The following is a 22,738-nucleotide window of genomic DNA, read 5'->3' on the forward strand; positions in this document are numbered from 1 at the left end:
ACACACATATATATATATACATATACATACACACATACACATATATATATATACATACATATATATATATATATATATATATATATATATATATACACACACACATATATATATATATATATATATATATATATATATATATACACACATATATATATATACATATATATATATATATATATATATATATATATATTTTTTTTTTTTTTTTTTTTTTTTTTTTTTTTTTGGTGGTGAAACAGAAACCTCAGATTGGACAGATAGTCTAGCTAGCTGTCTGGATTTACCCTGCAGAGATCTGAGGAGCAGTTAACCTTAGTCCTCAGAAATCCACCAGAGTTTAAAATTAAGAAAGCAGAAGGTAACGGACATCAAGCTGAAAAGAGTGTGATCCGGCAGAATTTGCGGCGGCACCGGCGCAATCTTGGAAGTGGAACGTCGTGGATATAGACTAGTTTTTTGTGTTATTGTGTGATTTAAGTAAATCTGAACCAACCCTTTAAAAACACCAAAGTTCAGGGGTTCGATGGAGAAGTACCCACAAAGAAAGCGGAAGGTAACGGGACATCCGAAAACGGACATCCGAACAGAGTGACGTCCGGCGAAATTTCTGGCAGAACGAGAGCAATCCCAGCAGTGGAACGCCGTGGCTATAGACTATGTTAGGACTGTTATTGTGAGCACATTAGCATGCTAACATTAAAGCCACTAGTGTTGCTGTAGACTCCTTGTTCTGTTAGATTAATCTGTCCCTGAGATTTCACAGAGGTGAATGGTGTTTTGTTTGTGGTACTCACAGCTTTTGAAACCTCAAACTCTCTTTCCAGAAACAATATCTCTGTAGTTTAGGATCATCTTCTGGGTAAACCAAACCTTTAAATAGGGTGTATTATCAGTGCTTATGGCTCAAATGGTTGAACATATAATAGCAGCAAAGGATGTACTGAAGCTCTCGTGAAGACCTCACAGTATACATCACTCCAGCTGTCATTTATGACATTTATTCCCCGTCAAGCTCATGTCCAAGGTAATTGTAAAGGATTCTGATGACATTTTATGTCACGTGAACACTGAAGTGAAAGCTGATGTTCTCTATTCCTTAGGATTCATTTTCGTAACAACAGCGACAAAAAGTGTACAAGCCTAGTTTGAGTAATAGAATCACTTTCAGGGTGAATGAAGGAAACTACTTTACCCAAATCTTTCCATCTCTCTCTCTCTCTCTCTGTGTCCAACACCTCACACACACACACACACACACACACATGAGGGTGTAGGAAGTGGGCCACAGCATCCCATCTTGCACTCCATAATTTGTCATCTTCCATTAGGATGGAGGATAATAGATGGATAGTGACAGTGATGTTAATTGCTTTCCCCCGCTTTGTCAGCCAGAGGTTGGGCAAAGAGACAGCAGAAGAGGTAGAAGGAAGGAAAAAAGAAAGAAAGAAAGAACTTCCATACTCTCACAGTCTTACAGTACTTAACATTTTCCACGTATTTTGTCCCAGATTACGTTTGTTTGGACGTATCGCAAATGCAATTCTAATCAAAGTCTGCATTCCAAGTCTGGTAGATGGATGGGTCAAAGAGAGCGCTGTCAGTATCCCGTGTAACCAAAAATCAACGTTGACTTATTTTAACTTACATATATGTAAGGTACTTACGTAACATACTTAATTTACATCATGTAGCCTACGTAACATAGGGGAGACCGGGATAGTACATTTTTGAGATTTCTGTCTTTATCTTGAAGCTCTTTTAAGCCAGTGCGTTCAAAATGTGATACAAATGTGGAAAATGTGGAACAAACTAATTCCATGTGTCTGCACTTAAAGCTTCAGTGCGTAACTTTTTGATATTAATAAACGTCCGTTACATTCAAGCCGTCGCCAAATGAGTTGCTACAAAGCTAATTAAGACTATCAGCTCCACACAACTCTCTCTGGATTTCTCAGTATGACTATTACTATTTCGCACACAGAAACTCGAGTAAAGATAATTACCTCTTATAAAGAGTCCATGTCCTCCTTGGCTACTAGCAACTGTGTGGGGGAGGGCTGGGGGCTGCGCGCGATCACGGAAGGCTTGTATCATGTGGACATGCTGACAGTGTTATTGTCATTACTTAGAATTCCTCATGGGGGCGACAGAGTCTACGCACTATAGCTTTAAATGATGTACCTTGCCCTGTAACATTATAATATACACTGGGGTGAAATGTAACATTATGAAATTAGGATTATTATTTTAAAAAATACTTTCCTACCTAAAAATGAGTTTTTTACAGTCTGTTACAGGGTGCTGCTTCTTAACATGTGTAATAATGACTAAACAGAGCATGTTTAGAGTGAATCATGTGATTTGAAACTTGTTCCTGATTGGAGAATATGGATGTGTTACACCTGACCCGTTTAACAACTATCCCCGGTCTCCCCTAGTTAACTTACATACGTAAAGTACTTATTCGAACCCAAACCATGATGTTTTTCTAAACCTAACCAAGTAGTTTTGTTTCAATTCACAACGTTAACCGTGTGTTTTAAACACAACGCGCACCTGCACAAGGACGTGATGAAAAAAATAGCCTAACCCATGGAAAAAAAAAAAACATTTCCCTCGAAACATATCTGAGAATTACAAATGTTTGTATGGGAACATAATTCTCTTTCTGTTTCAGCCTCTCAGCCTGTTGAGTTGTGTCTGGACGGCCAAACCCATCTACACCAGTGCTGTTCCTTTGTTTTTAATCACATTGTGTCATTTCTGATCATGTGCATGATTGTCTGTATTTCTACAGAGCATATTGTCTGTGCACATCCGATGGACACTAACTGCATAGAGAGCAGAAGTCCTGACGTCATGTCCGGGCTAGCCTCGGTTCAACCAGCTCCTGTAACTCAATCTCTCATTCAGCAAATTGGAATCCATCTAGAGGCTTGAAGTGTAGATACTGTTCCCACAAGTCTGTCTAAAAATAGCTGCAGTATAATTAAAATGTCTATTTTCTTACAAAAAAACACAAAGAGAATTTAAATTTAAGTTTGACATTAAAATACCGTTCCCTCACATTCATTACACTTTAATCTGTGAACTGATCATTCTCACGTCACAAACACACGTGCATCAGTTGACAGGGTTACTGAATATCAATGATAAATGAATAGACTAAATTTTACGGCCAGATATTATTCAGGAACGTCAGGAAAGGAAAGGCCGCACACCTCAGGGTGAATAATGGAGCGCGGAGTGACAGCAGCACTATTGACCACTCCTCGCAGGGATTCACATTAAGATTTATTGTCCAAGGGTGACAAAAGGTGATAGAAGAGAACCTAAGGTAAGGGTTAAAGAAGGGACTACAGATATTGATCAATGGTAGGGTGGTAAACAAAGTGGGGACAGAAGAAAGAGCAATATATAACATCAGGCGTGGAAGCCAGTGGGGAGGGAAGGCACAAAAGAGCTTGTTATGCATATTCAACTGTATACTGTATGTATATGTATGATTCAACTATATACTGTATGTATATAGTTGAATCAATGCACTAAAGCTGGAACGATATGCTGATTTGTATTCAGATTTTCATTTATTGCGATTCTAGAAGTATTGCGTTTCGGTAGTACTGAGTATTGAGATTTTCTATTCCTTCTTTAACAAAATCAAAAGTTGATTGACACACTTCAAGGGTTTTTCCTGCATAGAGGAATTTTTGGCGCCAGAGGAAAATCACCAGCACCAAATTGAGAAGAATTGAGACAATTGAAATCCTCTCTAAATGTGTTTAAGAGCAATTTACCAAACAACCGTTGAACCTAAACTTGTATATGAGAGCTAATCTCACTTTTATCTCCAGAGACGGGCTGTACCGGACTCTGCCGGTGATTTCTTTAAATATAATTTTTTTTAACCAGTTTTGATAATTAATTGGGATTTCATTTACTCAAGCAAAATATACATTTTTGTTTATTAAATTGCCAGAAATAACAGGAAAATGCACTGGGTTTCTGTCAAATAAGGAAACACAGACTCATTACTCATTGACTTTACGCGGACCGGTCATGCTTACTGCCATGCACAGTACCCATCCCCCCCCCCCTCTAAGGCCCATTCTAAGCCTTTAAAAGCCCTGCACTTCTAGAATCAATATATCATGAATAATTTCTAAAAACTAATTGTTTTCTAAGAAGAATGCACATCACATGTCAGTCAGGAAAATATTAAACGTCAATCATTGGTAAAATAAATAAATAATATCAATTCTAGGGAAAAGAAGTCATTACATATGTTTTTTGATTTTTTTCTCCCCGCCCCTACAATGCACAAGAGCCAGTATTACAGTGCAGAGCTCCTCCAGAAATAACTGTATATGACAGGGCTAATCCTATTACGGTGGCATTCAGCCCCTCTTGTACAACCTCACGGTCTGACGGTGTCGTGTAACACCGGCTTAGAGGAACAAGAGGTGAAAAGCAATCTGCAGTCCCATTTTGCTGGGTGAACAATTTCCTGGTGAGTGTTGAAGACATTTTACTTCATCTTCTGTCACTGTGACTCAGCAAGGTGTAAAAAAACAAACAGGCAGAGTCATCTTTGAAGAAGACAGTGCAGCTATACAGATAATATGATCACTAGAGTCATTATCACTCAGCAATCCACGTCGCCACTGCAGAGATGAAGCATGGTGAAGGTGATCGGAGAGACACCTCGTGAAGGGAAATTGCCCGCCTGTCAAGCTTTCCATTCTCACACAATTTTAACAGTGGCATTCACTGAATTCATTTTTAAATAAATAGTTCCTTGGGTTCAGACAGAGCTAGACTAAAGCACTGACTCCCAACCAGGGGTAATTGTACCCCAGGAGGGAACATGCAAAGATTGTGGAGAAAATGGGAAAGAGTAGAAATTATGATTTGATTTATCTAAGTTCACAGTGACATAAATAAGGTAAGATTTCAGGACATTTTAGATTAGATTACAAGACTTTTCAAGGAGGGAAGTAAAAGTTTTTGGTCAGTGTAACACTTATCAGTTCAATTTTCTAAGCACAAACGGACATTTGGAAAAACAGAAAAATGGGTTCCAATAGCCAACTTTTCATTGTTTTTCTGCCTTGACAAATCAAAGAATTGGATCTTTAAACTGTTTTTCCAATTTTCTATGTTTATTCAGAGGATCAGAAATTTAGAAAATCACAAAATTGCGTCTGGGCTCCAATTATTCAATACTGCAATGGTTCTCCCTCGTTCCGCCTAGCTACGCCCCGCCCCCCACTCGAAACCATCTGACCCCAAAGTCAAATCAGTTTTTGTTTTTTTTTGTTCCATATGCAGTTAATGACCTGCATATTCCGCAAAGTAGAGGAAGAGAATACCATTGCAGTATTGAATAATTGGAGCTCAGACGCAATTTTGTAATTTTCTCAATTTCTGATCCTCTGAATAAAAAAACAGAAAATTGGAAAAAGAGGTTAAAGATCAAATGTTTTAATTTGTCAAGGTGGAAAAAAATGAAAAATTGGATATTTGAACCTTTTTTCCAAATGTCCGTTTGTGCTTAGAAAATTGAACTGATAAGCGTTACACTGACTGTTTTTTCCCTTTATCTTCATAAGCCCAACATGTTGCTCACACTCATTTAGTGAACCTCATCCCAAACAGCTGATTTTTAAACCGATATTTCATCGGAACAAAGCATTTATCAGTTTACTAGTCTACGGCCATGTTGAGCTTGGACAAAAACACATTTCTCTATGTCGTTTGTACTCCTGCCAACGTCTATTTTTTCACCAAATGCAGACTATAGTATGATCTCTTAAACATTCCTGCAGATCAGGAACACTCTTTTCATTTATTACAGACCATATGGCAGCAACAATGTTGGCAGTGAAGACAGGAAGTGGGCCAAATCTCTGCAGTGATTCTCAAATCATGGAAAGAATTGCTCAGCTTATAAAAACACATTCATTGTGCAGTGTTCTCTGCTCCTTTTTGTATTTCATCCTGTTCTCAAGATGCCAGGCCATTATTTCGACTAAAATACAGTGTTAGCAGAGGTCACTGGGGTAGTTAGAAAGTTCCCCAAAGGCAACAAGCAGAGGGTGTCCTGAAGGGTGTGTTCAGGCCAGAAATTGAATGGATACGTGATCTATGTGCACAAGTAGCAGCTGGGCTATTCAGACCAGAAGTGCATTTCCTACATGGTCCACTAGTCAATGCACATTACCCCCAAGAAGGCTGCATTTACAATGTCCTCCAGCAGCTGAGGCAACATCATCCTGTCTCTCGTCTTTTCTAAGATTGTCTTTAATTTGAAAATACTATTCATGAATATTAAAACTATGTCAGGCGGTGTGAGGGTGCGCCTCATTCCGTTCCAAGATTAAGCATCGCTTCTATTGGACTCTATCTAGATTGTTTAGAATTGGTCTGAAAGACACACCAAATTGTTGGAAATGTAAGACAGAGGGCGGCCAATTACTTCATGTCCTATGGTCCAACACATTCTCACTCCTATCGCGTAAAATACGGACTCTTGGTCAGGTGCCTGTGGCGTTGTTATTTGACGCTAGAAGTCTCCTGTAGGATTTGTGAATGTAGTGAGTTGTTTTGTATTTGTTAAAAAATGAAAAATAAAAGAACTGTTAATCACAACAAAAAAATACTATTCATATTATTAAAAAACTAGTCATATTAATAATTGGATGCATCAATTTGACATTTGCACGATTATAGACGTACACCATAACCTTTAATGTAAATTTACAGCTAAAATCTCACACTGTTTTAATGTTATACAGGATCAAACTGTAAATGGCAATGCATTCTGGGAGAAATTATTACAACACCATCTGCAAATGTTACAGACTACAGGTATTTACTGTTACGCATTTTGAGAAAATAACGAAAAAAAATTAGGGAATTACACTGCGGCCAGTATATTACACTAAATTCATATAATACAGTAAGAAACTGTCGGTCTATTTACAGTAAAATACCTTAAACTTTAAAAACAGTTTGCGTACTGTAAATAAACAGTAGTATACTGGCGAAGCTGCTGCCAGTATATTATAATATAAATTTATGGTGAAAAGTTTTACAGTGCTCTTTTTTAAATCTAACCTAAACACATATTCTTTTAGGCTTTTACTGTAATACATAGTAGCCTAGCGCTGCAACATTTTCCTTTCTTCCTCCTGCTTTCATGTATCCCTTTCTGATTTTATTGTATGTTTATTCTTGTCCTTGATATAAAGCGCTTTGGATACCTGCTAGTTGCTGTATAGGGCTTTATAAATAAATGTGGATTGATTGTTGAATTCTTTGAGCGAAGATTTAAGAAAGGAGGCACTATTTACTGCACTTGTAGATGCAAATGCAGTCCTCAAGTTACAATTTCAATTCAATTTCGCATATATTATTTCTTTACAACTGCATTTATTAAGATGACTTAGGTTTTGACACCTGTTAGGTTATGATTATTGTCTGATAAATGTAAAATAGAACATTAGGAAATGTTGGCCGTTCAGTCCTTTAGTACCAACGTTAGCATGAACCTTTCAGAGATTTTTAAGTGCTGCGGAGAATTGCAGAGGGAGCCAGTTGTGCCTACACTTGCAAACAAGAAAAGAGCAAAGGCACAAAACAAAATCAGAGCATATGGTTGGGAAAATGTGTGGAAGACGGGAGAGAGATGAATGAAACAAATATTGTGAGCAGTCTTTCATGTCTTCACTGACATTGATCAGAGCTGATTTGCGTTACACTGAGGATTCGTCCTTCAAAAAAGGAAAAAAAATGAGGCGGATGATCAGTGAAGGGCATCAAACATTTCTGGGTGGCGGCTTTCCCTCCCACACCCGCACGTCTCACACATCAATAAACCATCCGATGACTCACAGCTGGGAATTCCTCGGCTGGTGAATCCGACTGCTAGAGTATATCCTCGGCTCAGCACTTTCATCTGGATTGAGCTGACAGGTTAAAGCCATAAAAGAATCCCTCTCTTAATCACCTCCTTAACAAGCAGCCATTAGCTTGTGCTATAGGAGAGGGACACTGCTTTGTCCTATTAGTTTACACACTGTGTCATATCAATCAGGGCTCCTTTTGCTGTAGCCGGTGTACAGATAATGTGCATCCAGACCCACTGCAGCCATTACTGGCCCAGCACAATCAACCAGATCCCCACTTACTGCCAACCTGTTCTCACTCCGAACTCGTAAAATACGTACGCTTGGGCAGGGGCCGTCAGCGTCAGATACGACACAAAAAGCACCCTTCAGCAGCTTGTGTGTAGAACACACCGGGCAGAGCAGCAGCTACGCGGCACTTGAAGATGACGTAGTCTGAAAAGGACAATTCCGGCGCAAAATGAACCTAGGGGTTAACGCATAGGTACCGATTCCACAGTTCTCTGGGATATGTTTTCATGCTAATCGAGTGTGACCAGTTTTAGCGCAAACTGCTAATTAGCTTATAAAGCTAATCGTCGTCGGGGCCACGCGAAAGTAAAAAGAAAACGTTATTTCTACATGACTAACAAGGCTCGAAATAGCACCACACTTCCAAAGTAGCATAATGAGGGTCCCGCAGTGTAACCAGTAACCAGTAACATAGCTCTAGCACGGCGTTCGTGGTTTCGACTGGTTGTGACTGTTTTCACAAGATGGCGCCTGCCTGTATACCCAACGGTACGGCATTTATGAACTATCTTTTTAATAAACTGTCTGTACATTTACAAAGTTCTCAATGCTTCGGTTTACATGTAGGGACCCTCATTATGCTACCGTGGAAGTGTGGTGCTATTTTGAGCCTTGTTAGTGGTGTAGAAATAGTGGATTTCTTTTTACTTTTGCGTGCCCCAACGACTAGCTTTATAAGCTAATTAGCGGGTTGCGATAAAACTGGTCACATTCGATTACCATGGAAACATATCCCGGAGAACGGTCGACTCGGTACAGGTGTTATTAACCCCTAGGTTCATTTTGTGCCGGAATTGTCCTTTAAGAACGACAACGGTAGTGAGAAGTATGAAAGCCCAAAATTCCTCGTAGGGAGATTGGTTGGGTCACTCTGTTCAGCCCGTAAATTGGCCTATTTGTGAAGAAAAAAAACATTAATGATCCATTTACTGGCCTATAGGTAACGTAGTCACTGAGGTAGTCACCCCCAGATACAGTTAATCCTGAGGATTCGCTGTGCCACATGTATGTTTAACATTAAAACATGATTTATAAAATCATGACAACAATTATTATTTGAATAGCTTCGTATTCTATGCAGTAAAAAGGTACGTGTCAAGGCTTTAGGCCGTCCACACGTTATTGTAGGCCCAGTTTAATACGCAATTTAATTTTATACAATATATAGTAGGGGGTCCCTGATCTGCCTCTCTCAGTTAAGGGGTCTTTGGCTTAAAAAAACCTGAGTTATAGTATTTCCTATAGGCTGTACTGAGTGAACCGGCACACATGTATGTGAGAAATGTATGCTTTGGCTCTTATTTCCTTTTTCTTGTACGACTGCATATGACCTGTGGGTCTGTAAATGCAGACATCTTTTCCAGAAGCTCCTCCTCTCCTCTTATAAACTGTCAGGGGTCCTCTGAAGGTTAAGAGGCTTCTCCAGCACGCACTCCTGTTTCTGATTCGGAGAGAATGACGATGGCAGAGAATCAGGAGGCAAGTCATTTTGGGGATTGATGAGAGGAGTCAAAACTAAGATCATTGCTACAATAAATGTCAGACAGAGTTCTTTTCTCAGTTAGTCAGCATTTAGCCACGTTTCCTCAAGACCAGTGTGCGTGTCGAGGATTTGTACAGACATGCAAAAAGGCTTATTTTGTGACTGTTATGTTCGCAGCCTGTATCATCCACAAAGACAGCGAGAGAGGAGGTAAGAACAAAAGGTTTTTCTGAGAAAATCTATAGTTAGTCTTCTACCAGAATATACAACGAGCAGCACTCGTCCTGTGAATTTCAGAAAGTTTACATCCGACAGAGCCGACGAACAACTTATTCTTGGAATAGTTTGACATTTTTGAAACACGCTTGGGCTATTCACTTTCTTGCTGAGAGTTGGATGAGCAGATCGATACAACTCTTACTGATAAAAAAGAAAGCTATAAATCTTTTTATCTGAGATCTTCACACACTGTGTGATACATGATCTGATGATCTGATCTCAACAGACTAAACAAACTCATTAAAAAGGCTGAGTAGGAACAACACTAGACGTTCTAAAGAGCACCTTCAGCAACAGACTCATTCCACCCCTCTGTTTAAAAGGACCGCTACAGGAAATCATTCCTGCCTGCTGCCAGCAAACTTTATAACTCATCTGCCCCTATTAGATGACCACTATTAGTCTCCATCTACTCATCACTCACTTATTTATGTACTATTGATAATATTTATTTGCAATCATATCAATATATTTGCCTTATGTCCTCTCTGCACCTTATCTATTCACACATCACATGTGCAATGCATTCCCACTGTTGTTGTATTTGTATCCCTCCTTTTAAAGTGCATTTGTATTATACTACAGTACAGGCCAAAAGTTTGGACACACCTTCTCATTCAATGTGTTTCTTTATTTTCATGACTATTTACATTGTAGATTCTCACTGAAGGCATCACAACTATGAATGAACACATATGGAATTATGTACTTAACAAAAAAGTGTGAAATAACTGAAAACATGTCTTATATTTTAGATTCCTCAAAGTAGCCACCCTTTGCTTTTTTGATAACTCTGCAAACCCTTGGTGTTCTCTCAATGAGCTTCATGAGGTAGTCACCTGAAATGGTTTTCACTTCACAGGTGTGCTTTGTCAGGGTTAATTAGTGGAATTATTTCCCTTATTAATAAAAAAGCAAAGGGTGGCTGCTTTGAAGAATCTAAAATATAAGACATGTGTTCATTCATAGTTTTGATGCCTTCAGTGAGAATCTACAATGTAAATAGTCATGAAAATTAAAAAAGGAAACGCATTGAATGAGAAGGTGTGTCCAAACTTTTGGCCTGTACTGTATATTAAATAGTAGTGTTTTATGCTGTACTTGTATTTAAGGTACCTGGCTGCGAAGACACCTTAATTTCCCCCTAGGGATTAATAAAGTCATCTATCTATCTATATATTCATCTAACTCTCTGCAAGAAGGTGAATGAGCATATTTCAAAGTGTCTTGACTCTTCCTTTGATATTCATGCCACAGTATAGATTGCCACATATTGTTACAGAGCGTTGTTCTTCTGGCTGACTGCGCTAGTTTTCGTCGATAGTTCTTTCTCAGACTAGATATTGTGACATGATATAGCAGAAAAAAGAACCAGTGTAATGAATTGATTTTGGCCCAGCAGGGTCTGTTATTGTCATGCATGGCTTCTCAAAATACTTCAAATGGAACAGAGCAGCTGTTGTTGTTTACTAACCTAGCTGTGCTTGGCTACAATAATCTTAACAATCTATTCAAAATATGAGGCAGGGTAGGACTGGAATTCTTTAATTAGAAGAATATTTTTTGAAAGAGTTCAGCAGCATGGAGAGAGACAGAGAGAGGCTAAGGGGTCTGTCCCGATATACCTCTCTCAGGAAAGACATTTTGACCTGTCAAAAACAGGTGTAATCATTAACCTTTAAAAGGTGATCACGCCGCCTCACTGGGACATTTTTGTGGAGCAGAACCATCATGAATGTTGTAAGTAATGTGCTTTTATTGCAATGACAAGGGAAATTATTTATAGTATAAAGATCCACTGTAGACCTTTGGTAGTGTTTAAATACATTAAAATGCTTAAATGTTGTCTCTGTGTATTTCTTTTTTGGTTTGTGCATTTCTTGCACAGTTAAGTTTCTTGTTTGTTTTGTTTTTTCTCAGTATTCACTAAAAAGTGTGTAGCATGCATAATAGCAATAATAAAGTCAAATAGATGTTTAGTGCATTTGCATCAGCAAGCACTTGGCTCTATAGTGTTGTTAGCAGGGGAACTAAACAAACCATGGAAAGTAACAGAGACACAAAAACAGGAACAGCATATCTGAGGACAGTGCAGCAGTGTAGCCTACTGGCTGTTTACTCGTAGTTCTGTATAATCTTTTTTTTTTTTTTTAATAGAGATTAACAGTTAACTGTTATTTATGCAACCCTGGCTCTCAGTAAGCAAACTACTCTAAATAAGTAAAACTATTTATATAGGACGTTTTTAACTCAAAGTTAAAAAGTGCAAGGTTACAAAGTGTGCAACCAGCTATAGTTTGCACATGTGTGCCAGTACTGTTACTACAACACAAACAGCATGTCAAAACACAGTGTGTGATATATATATAAAACTACCAAGTACCGACAAAAGTGACAGTATGTCATATCAAGTCGTAAACCCCTAAAATCCCATTTTCTTCTTGGAGAGCTGAACAATCTGTCCTTGGACTCTCGACTCAGATAAGAATTTCACACAAAAAAGCTTTGACGGGAAACCATCTGAAACATGTTCGTGATGCATTTCAAAATGACAAGTTATCCATCCCAATGTCTTCAAAGGCAGCAAAGTGATAAACACCATTAAGCTATTATTGGTATGTTCAGGAGCAGGGTTCAAAATTAGCACCATCCACCAGCTAAATGTAAAATATGCAAGTGGATTTGCTTCATTCACCAGCCAAAAACCAATGGTAAACCACTGAGTGGCTGGTAAAATTTGAACATTCACTAGCCATTTTGGATGGTGGACGAAACACTGTTCTGGAGGCTCGATAGAAAAACAAGCTTCCAGAAGGTGTTCCTGCTCTTTATTTAAGGCATCCTGAACACCCTCTATACAGGATTTCGCCTGTAAAACTGCCCTGTTTTTGGGGGGAGTGTACAGTAAGTGAACAGCGATATCCATAGAATTACTCTTCCCAGACCTCCTGCTTTGCCTCAGCTTATGTTTGTTAAACTGCTTGTTGTGTATGAGAGAAGCCATTCTCACTCATGCGGATGACGACTGTAATTCGGCTAGAAAGAGAAACCGCTGAGTCGGCAAAGCCTGCCTGTCTTGGGAAGGTCAAAGCAATCCCGTGTCACTGACAAATGAGCTGTATTTCAGGCGGCGTTCTGCTCTGTTGTCTTTAACACACACACACACACACACACAAACACACACACACACAATCCTGAGTAAACGGCATTCAGAGGCCTAAATTGTCTTTAAAGTTAAGTTTTAGTATGTAGAAACTGCTTTTGCTGAGTTATGTTTGCATGGAAAAGGCTTCTTTTCCATAAATAAAAAAATTAGTTAAGTTTTAGTATGTAGAAACTGCTTTTGCTGAGTTATGTTTGCATGGAAAAGGCTTCTTTTCCATAAATAAAAAAATTAATAAAAATAAAAACTCTTGAACCTGCACTTTCATGTCTCTTTGTAGCTTTGCTTATTTAAAGCTAATGCATTTGCACTTACTACTTGTTGTCTCGAGTTTGTACCTTCAAAGTTGAAAGCACTTGATTGTAAGTCGCTTTGGATAAAAGCGTCAGCTAAATGACATGTAAGGTAATGTAATGTAATGTCTTTTGATTGGAATAATCTTCCTGTGTCTCTATCATCACTTACTGCTGATTCAGGAAATCTTTATTGTCTCATCTTAGAAACAGCTGGGGGTGTGGGTGAGGGAAAAAAAGTAAATATGAACTTCTACCATCTTTAGTTACACTGTATCCTAGATTGAATTAGAAGAAAGCTTTACTTATTGATGTTGTTTCCTGCTGGTGCACTAGCTCAACATGTCTAACATGGGGAAGAAAACCTGAGAAAGGATCCTTCGGTCTACTTATCCATAACACCACACTGCCCCCCACTGGTCCTACTGGATACAGAGGAGTTCTGGAGTTTTCCTCCCTGTGATATGAGCTTAGCCTGGTTGAAACCAGACCCATGTCGTCATGTTGAACGTAAACAAAAAGCTGCTTGCCGTCGCTGCGCTATCGTCATCGTGTAAAGCCCGCCTCAACGCTTGTGATTGGTGCCTCGATTTGGAAAAATTGGCAAAGAGCTTGAATGGGCTCTTGTCTGACTTGCAGAGAAAATCTCAAATTTGCCAGAAGTTTGTCAGGGTTTACCCAGGCTATGAGCTTAGGCCTCTAGAGCAGAGATCTTCAACAGGGGGTCCAGGACCCCTAGGGGGTCCTCAAAGTCACTGCAGGGGGGCCTCCAAGTTATTGTCAAATAAAAAAGAAATTCACAACTTAAATGTTTTAACTTAATTCTAACATATCATTAGCAAATATAAATCCCCACTGATGATAGGCTTACTAGCCTATAGGTAACGTAGTCCCTAAAATAGCCACCCACAGACACAGTTAATCCTAAGGATTCGCTGTGCGTAACATATGTGTAACATTAAAATCATGCCAACAATTATTTTAATAGCTTAGTTTTCTATGCAAAAGAAGGCATGTATAAAGGCTTTAGGCCACCCTATACGTTATTGTAGGCCCAGTTTAATATGCAACTTAATTTTATACAGTACATGTAGTGGGGGTCCCTGATCTGTCTCTTTCAGTTAAGAGGTCCTTGGTTTAAAAAATGTTGAAGACCCCTGCTCTAGAGTATGAAGTTGCCCACTATGTCTGGTTTACATCATCAATAGCACACTGACAGTATGGCACGCGGATCCAACAGACAACTCTTTCTAGTTTTCTATAAACAAGTTTTTATTTTTATAGACACAAAACCACTATTTTCACTGAGGTTGCCGGTTCATAAACATAATTTGCAAAAAAAATTACCATGCCTTACTGGAGGTGAAAGTCCATGTAATTAACATCTAACACTATTAAAGATAGTGGCAAAGATGTAGAATTTATTGTTTTTCAGTTTGCAGCACTGCAGTCAACAAGAAAAAAAAAGTCTGCATTTGTGTGACAAATATAACCTCCGAGTACTTCATGTGGGGGGAAAGAAAGCCAGGAAGACCCAGGAACAGCTTGAAAAGGTCTGTGGAGGCAGAACTCAAGGAAACCTCATCCTGAAAGGAAGCAGAGCTCAAGGAGATCATCCTGAGAGGAAGCAGAGGAGACTGCCTAACACCGAACCAGCCGGAGAAAGTTCATGCTCCCCAAAGAGCAAAATACAGTAGGTTCAATGATTAAATGACTTCATGTGGGCTGAATTATTCTCCAAAGGGAATCTTATATCGGTTATCGATCTGTATATGTTCAGTGAGGCCACTTGATTTGTAAGTCGTTTCATAGACTTCTTTATACACTTGAAGTAATGTTGATGTTCATGAACAATGATAATAGGATTATAATAGGATGATAATAGGATAATAGGATGAAAATGATAAAGTGCAAAAATTTAAATCTTAGTGTAGTTTAAAGGTACTCCAAGCGATGTCACGCGTTTTTTAGGCTACAACATTTTTTGTCACATACAGAAAACATCTCATCACTATCCGTGAGCTGTCGGTCCCCTGAACACACTGTAAAAAGAAAGTAGTCTCTGTAGACAGCCTAGGGTCCACACACGCCAACAAAAACAAAGTGGTCCAACTTGGACCATGCAAACATACACAAACCGTGTTTCAGTGTTCAGCCAATAACAGACAAGAAGGATTTGGGGGAGGCGGGGGGGTTAGTGCCCACAGAAGGGAGGGAACGGGATGAGGAGGAGGGAGGAGCGAGCTAGTCTTCGTTTTCTTTGAAAATACTTTGAACGTCAACAACAAGAAACGTCACCTAACATCGTTTAGAGCACCTACATGCAGGCCTACTCAAATCTTTAAAGTTCATGCCATCACATATCATATATTATATAAGATAAATGTGATAAATATAAATGAGATACAAATATGTGGTAAATGAAGAAATAATAATAATAATTATTATTATTATTATTATTATTATTTACTGCGTTATGGAAAAGGGGTAGGATTAAATAGGTGTATACTTCTTCCTGCTCCTTTTCAGACATGTCTAAGTTGGCCAATGTTACTTGTTTATTGAATGTTTTGCTTATTTGACTTATTAGCATATTTCTTTGATACTTTGGTTTATTTTTTATATGTCGGAAATAAATTTCTTCATTCATTTCAACAACATTTAGAGACTGGATCACTGTAATGACGTACTGTATTGTGTGTGTGTGTGTGTGTGTGTGTGTGTGTGTGTGCCTGCGCGCGAATTGAGAAGGTTGGACAATTTAAAATTAAATTCAACAGTGTTTTCTTTCTGTTGCAGAGGAGGAAGTTGGAGCCACCCAAGGCAAATATTTGTCATCCGCCTGGACAGCAGAGCAGCGAGGACAGAAACTGGTTAGACAGCATCCATAAATGCATGAGTCCACACTAATCTGTGTGGCTGGACACACATTGAAATGTCTAAGTGTGAAACTGCTCCTTTCTTTATACACTTTCTCTCTCCATTCTCACCTCACAGTGCTTCATGGACAGTCAAAGATAAACTATAAATATGCCTTTGGGGCTTACGTACACAGTACAATATGTAATATGTTTGCTTTAAAATGTCTAAAATGGACTATACCTATGTCATATATTTGGTTGTGTTGTTTCTTACATTATCCCAAATGTTTCCAACTATGTTCAAACCCCCCCAAAAAAAATCAGATTTTACTTCAATGACACCGGAAGTCGCCTGTCAGTGGCATCATATAACCTTTGACCCCTCTAGTTACTCTAACTTCCGGCAAAACATGGGAACCAAGATGATTTGTTCGAGAGTAATAGTAGATCATACAATGTCACAGAATTGTATACAATAACCGTAATCGTTTTTTGTCTGCCACTCAGCATAATTCTTTCATTGATTTTCAACACAGGAATACAGCGAAGACCTGATTTATTGATGGGTGGTTTCAAAATCGATCGATCCAGCTTTACTGTTACTACAAGGTGCTACACTGTGAGACTTTCAAATGTTGGGATTTTTATTTTTTTATTGCAGCAGCATAAAGGTTCAAACTGTACAGCATGTGCTGGGCTCGGCCAACAGATGGCGGTGCTTCCTCATTCTTCTGTCTGTTTTGTTTTTACTGTAAAAGATTTCTAAATTTGTTGTTCAAAAAGGTGCTATATACATAAAGTTATTATAAAGGAATATACTGCAGACAAAATACACTCTAAATTTAGGTTACAGCAAGAGTAAAAATCTTTGTCCTACTTCAGGGATCTTCAACATAATTTTTTGAAAATTGAAGTCTTAACGTGATTCCAACATATTATTAGCAAATATAAATCCCCACTGATGATAGGCTTACTGGCCAATAGGTAACGTAGTCACTAAGGTAGTCATCCACAGATACAGTTCATCCCAAAGGAGTGACTGTTCCACATGTATGTTTAACATTAAAACATGATTTATAAAATCATTTCAATAAGTATTAGGCTATTTGAGTAGCTTAGTATTCTATGCAAAATCATGTATCTATAAATGCTTTAGGCTTCCCTAAAAGTGATCAGATTAATATGCAACTTTATTTTATACACTATATGTAGTAGGGGGTCCCTGGTCTGTCTCTCATTCAGTTAAGGGGTCCTTGGTTCAAAAAATGTTGAAGACCCCTGCTCTAGAGTATGAAGTTGCCCACTATGTCTGGTTTACATCATCAATAGCATAAACCACACTGCTGCACATAATGCAGACGCAGCCTGTAAACATTTTAATAACTTCCTCCTGGTTTCCGAGTTGTCTAGTAAAGGATGTTATGGTGTCAGGATTAGTGTCACCATGGTGACACACACACACACACACACACACACACACACACACACACACACAATTACTGTCTGCAGTATGTTTATGACAGCACGGGCCACCGGCAGAGGGCACAGCAAGCCTATGAGGCAGGTCACATGCACTCTGGTCCAACCTTTCCCAAGGTTTCTTATGCAAGACATTCCCTGGGACTGTCCTCCCTCACACTACTGCTCTGCAGTCACGTCCACATGCAGCTGGTGTAAAATAGCCTCATAAATGTCTTCGGAAAACCTCACCACTCTGTGAACTGGAAAAACTACAATCAGTGCAGTCAAACGACTTGAAGGAGTGGCTGAGAGCATATGACTTAAGTTGACAAAAAAATACACTTTCCCTGATGTTTTATTCCTGTCCATTAGGAAGTGTTTGACACCAATATGAAGTTAAAAATAATCCATCCTGGTGAGCCAGCTGCTTCCTTCCCTCTTGGAGCTGCTGAGCCGTGTGGAATATGCAGCTCGAAAGAGGATGTGATTTAATCACATTACTGCTTGATCAGCCCTGCCTGAGTCATGGTCCTTAACTCCTGGCCTCTAAATGAATCACAGAGCCACTAAGTCAGGGACAATTTGTATGTCACCATGTTCAAATCAGCTGCCTTAATGCAATCCAGTCAAACAGTCAAACAACAGGTTGTGTCCGCACCCTACCCCAGGCAGCACCGCATGCTGCAGGGTGACTGTCAGGATTTTCAGAGATTTAATGGGAAATTAAGGGATTGGCCGCGAGCAGAGGTGGAATGTGACTATGTACATTTACTCAAGAACTGTACTTAACTGCACCTCAGAAGTGTACTTAAGTCTTTTCATGCCACTTTATACTTCTATTTGAGAGAGAAATATTGTACTTTTTACTGCACTACATTTATCTGACTTAGTGTTACTTTACAAATTAAGATTTTTGCACAAAAAAATGTTTTCATCAGAGTTTATCATTTTTCATTGAAAAAAAAACATTTCATGGTTCAAACTTCTTTGTACACTCTTCTCAAACACTTCAATGTTGAGGTTTTTCTATTCCATTGAAATCAGCAGATTAATCCAAGATGAAAACAATTAGTTGCAAAAATTGTCCCTTGGGACATTTTCCTGATTATACTTACATAAACTTTAACTTTTTTTCAGTGCAGGACCTTTACTTGTATTTTTACTAAAGCAACAGATCTGAATACTCGTTGAATGATTTCCCCCGTAAAGTGTGAGATAAGGGCCTCGTCTTGTTTTCCACTTTTACTACACAGTACTTCCCTCTTGTAGTGAGTTTATCCCATCTGATTACTGTCAAGAGTCTAAAAAAAATAAAAGCTCTGATGAAGAAAACAATCAACTAATATTTCCAGAAACCATTAATACAACATTTTCTATCTAGATTAGTATAGTGAGTTCATACCACAGTGGCTACAGCTTTCAAAAACCTGTTAACTGAAATCTGGCAAGCTTCCTGCCACTCACACGTTTCCTTGTAATGGAAGAGAAGCATTGGATTGTGCAGCTAATAGAAGTCTTGTGGTTTCTCCAGGTCCAGGTCTCATGATTTCATGGAAAGGCATCAGACTCACTAAACCCATGACATGGCTAAAAGGGCACCCCTCTCCTGTAACTCACTGAAAGAAAATCAGGAGACTGTGTGTGTGTGTGTGTGTGTGTGTGTGTGTATCACGCAAGGATTATCACATGAGTCATGGTTCACATAAGTAAACAGGCTTGGCACAGGCTTATGTCAAGGGAGGAAAGGAGACAAAGAGAGGGAACATTCTTTCATATTAAGTGACATAAACTAAACTAGAGTATTATTAGTCAGTGCTTTCACCCCCCCCCTATCAAGAAGCCACTTTACTTATTTTATCATGTATGTATATTTATGGGCTGTTTATTTTACGAAATCATGGAAACCTCTAACTGTAGTGTATTATTATGTTAAACCCTGACTGAAATGATGAGAGAAAAAGGAAGGATGCTGGACTTAATTTCTAGACATTACTCAGGTGGATCCATTGAAATTGAAACATAAAAACAAAACAAAAAATGTCGAACAAAAATATATTTAGGACATAAGACACACTTTATTGTCATTGAAGGCATACAACACAATTACATTTGTTAACTTTTTAGTGACCCGCAGCAATACAGAACAAGATATCAAAAGGTAATTAAAAAAGGTTAAAAAATAAATAAATAAAGTATTGCAAAACGCCAGGTGTGTATAATTAAGTGTTGGGAGTAGATTTATCAGCAGTTGGGCATGGGTGGTAATATTTACAGTCAGTCCTCAACAGCTATGGAAGGGTGGGTGAGGGTGGGTGGGTGGGTGGGGGGGTGATAGAGGTTACAGCTCTGGGGGGAAAAGCTGTTCTTCAATCTGTTTGTTCAGGCTTTGATGGCTCTGTAACTCTTCCCTGATGGCATGGGACAAACAAGACCGTGGCCTGGGTGTCCCAAGTTTGGGAGCGTAGTTCCCACAATCCTCTGTGCCGTTTCTTTAATAAGTCTTTCTGGCTCTCGCCGGTGCAACTGGCATACCACCGTGGCTCAGTCGCTGCTAAATTCTCTCTACGTTGCTTCTGTGGAAGTTGATCGGGAGCCGTTTGTTCCGGGTTTTAGCATTAAAGCAAAGTGGTCATGCATTGTGATTTATGAGCAGATAAAAGCTTGAGATTGTAGCCATCAACAAATGCATGAACGTATAAATAGATTTTTCAGTGGATAATATCTCTAGCTTTGCCCTGCCAATGAACCCTTGGGCCTCTCATATATCTGCTAATGGTCCTGAGGCCAGGCATCGTAAATATCTACAAGTACTGATCATGACTGCAGTATTTTGCTGGTTGGTAAAGTGACTCTGGAGACTCTCTCAGGAGGTGATGCTGGGGCTCTGGTGGCCATGGGCTATTTTATACCCTTTTTAGGGGGGGGGGCTCAAGACCCCCTACATTTCATCTCATCTCAGCCCCCCCTTTTTAAATCAATTTTGGTACTTCAAGTTAGACTCTGTGAACTTTGTTAGTGACACAGGACAAACAATTACAGGTTCAAAGCGTTTGGAACAGGTTTAATATCCTGTGTCACTGTTACAGATACTACACACCTGTAACCCATGTCAAGTACAGGGTTAACAGAAACTTACTGTTGGCCAATCAGAGGTGGTTGTGCCAGACTCCCGCCTTTGGCGGAGTCAATAGGCTCGTTCGAGATGAGCCAGATCTGCGCAGAATCGATCACCGGCGATCGCCGCCCAATGCATGCCGGTTAGATTTGTGTCCGACTTGCTCGGACGTCATGCATACGTGGGCAACGATAACCTCAGCCGCAGTTCAGTTGCTCTCCAGCGACTGCAAGACCCAGGCGGACCTAGGGCATGCTGGGAAACGCCGGCCTCTCAGCTGATCCAACAGTTGATTGGTTCAGAATCAACTCAAGATGACATTTTATGTACACTTTTTATTGATTTTGATTTAGAGGGATTTTAACTGCCATTTGTCTGATTTAAAGGCTTATTCTGTACAAATCACATGTTGTGTGGCTGATAGTTAGGCTATGTTTAGAAGTCAGAGAGACTAAATCTGTTCAGATTATGGATCATCTACAGTGTGTTAATTAAAATCAGCAACAGATCGCATGTCATAATAAAAAGTGGAGACTGTGTAGGAGCTGATATATGGGTCTGATAACATTTTATTAAATCAGACCACAGTGTTTCTGTCACTTCCTGTTCAGCCTGAAGGCTGCTGGAAACTGTCCGACTTGAGAGCGGATTTTTGAAGAAGTTGGTCATTTCATGGTGCAGATTAGAACCCAAATTGAAACGTAACCAACTACAATTGCTGACTGTGAGAACATTGGGTTACTGTGACTTATAAAGTGTCAGGTTTAGTTGAAAACGTTAGCTGACGTTGTTGTTCAGTAGCTAACTCAGAGATGATCTGCTAATGATATTAATAATTTAGCAGGGGGGTGGGGGGGGGGGGTAAACACTTTTGCAAGGCACTGTATCTGTGTCACATTCACATTAGGGGCTGAGCCCCCCTAAAGGTCTGATCCTAGAATCACCCCTGCTGGAGGCCCTCATTATAAAGTTGATGTGCTTAATTTCACCATCATTAAATTATTGTCTATTTATTTTGAATTAAAACACTTTCCCTCCCCCCGGATGAAAACGGGTAATATTGGGACAAATTATCAAACTAAGGCGCAAACTACTGAAAAGTCTCTCCTAGAACAAATATGCAGCTTATAAAAAAGGCCTTAAAAATTTTTTCTCATTAAGTTATTAGTAGAAATAGGGTACTACCTAAAGACAAAACATTCTGCCAAATTTGAAGAGTTTTTGTGGTTTTGAGGAATATTTCACATAAGAGATTAGGCTATTGTTTCTTACCGATATCCAGTGAGCTGGACTTAGCTGGTCAAAGTGATGTCATACACTTCCACGTGTTCAGTTTAACAACATTTGAATCAATCACAAATCAATGTGTGATGACACTGACAGGTCAGTAAAATGTACTTAAACCAGACAGACACTATCTTGACGAAGCAAATTAGCTGACGTTATGAGTGTTAAACTCTTGATAGTGATAATGTAGAGGTTCAGAGGGTTTAAGGCCAACAAGAATCATTACTGTATGTAATGAGGAAATGTGTATCACAATAGGATCTAATTTACAAAAACAAGCCAGTTTTATTTATTTTTTTGTTAATTTGATTAATTGCCAATTTGTTTGAATACACAATAACCGCTCCAATAATGCTTAGGACAGGGCCTTGACCATCTGCCACTTTTCTCGTTTGAAAGCCATGACGTCTCTCTCTCATGGGTGGGCCAAATTCCCCGGGGCGGGCAAAGCAGAGAAAGGGGAGGTAACCTTGCTCCTTATGACCTCATAAGGAGAAGATTCCAGATCGGCCCATCTGAGCTTTCATTTTCTCAAAGGCAGAGCAGGATACCCAGGGCTCGGTTTACACCTATCACCATTTCTAGCCACTGG

General features: G+C 39.2%; 1 protein-coding gene across 1 annotated transcript in view; it reads right to left on the minus strand.

The window, feature by feature from the left end:
• The window catches only part of LOC114571424 (synaptic vesicle glycoprotein 2C), an 82,601-nt gene that overhangs the window by 52,980 nt on the left and 6,883 nt on the right, over positions 1 to 22,738 (minus strand). The gene's annotated exons all lie outside the window — the stretch shown is intronic.

Source organism: Perca flavescens, chromosome 16, assembly GCF_004354835.1.
Source record: "Perca flavescens isolate YP-PL-M2 chromosome 16, PFLA_1.0, whole genome shotgun sequence".
NCBI lineage: Eukaryota > Metazoa > Chordata > Actinopteri > Perciformes > Percidae > Perca > Perca flavescens.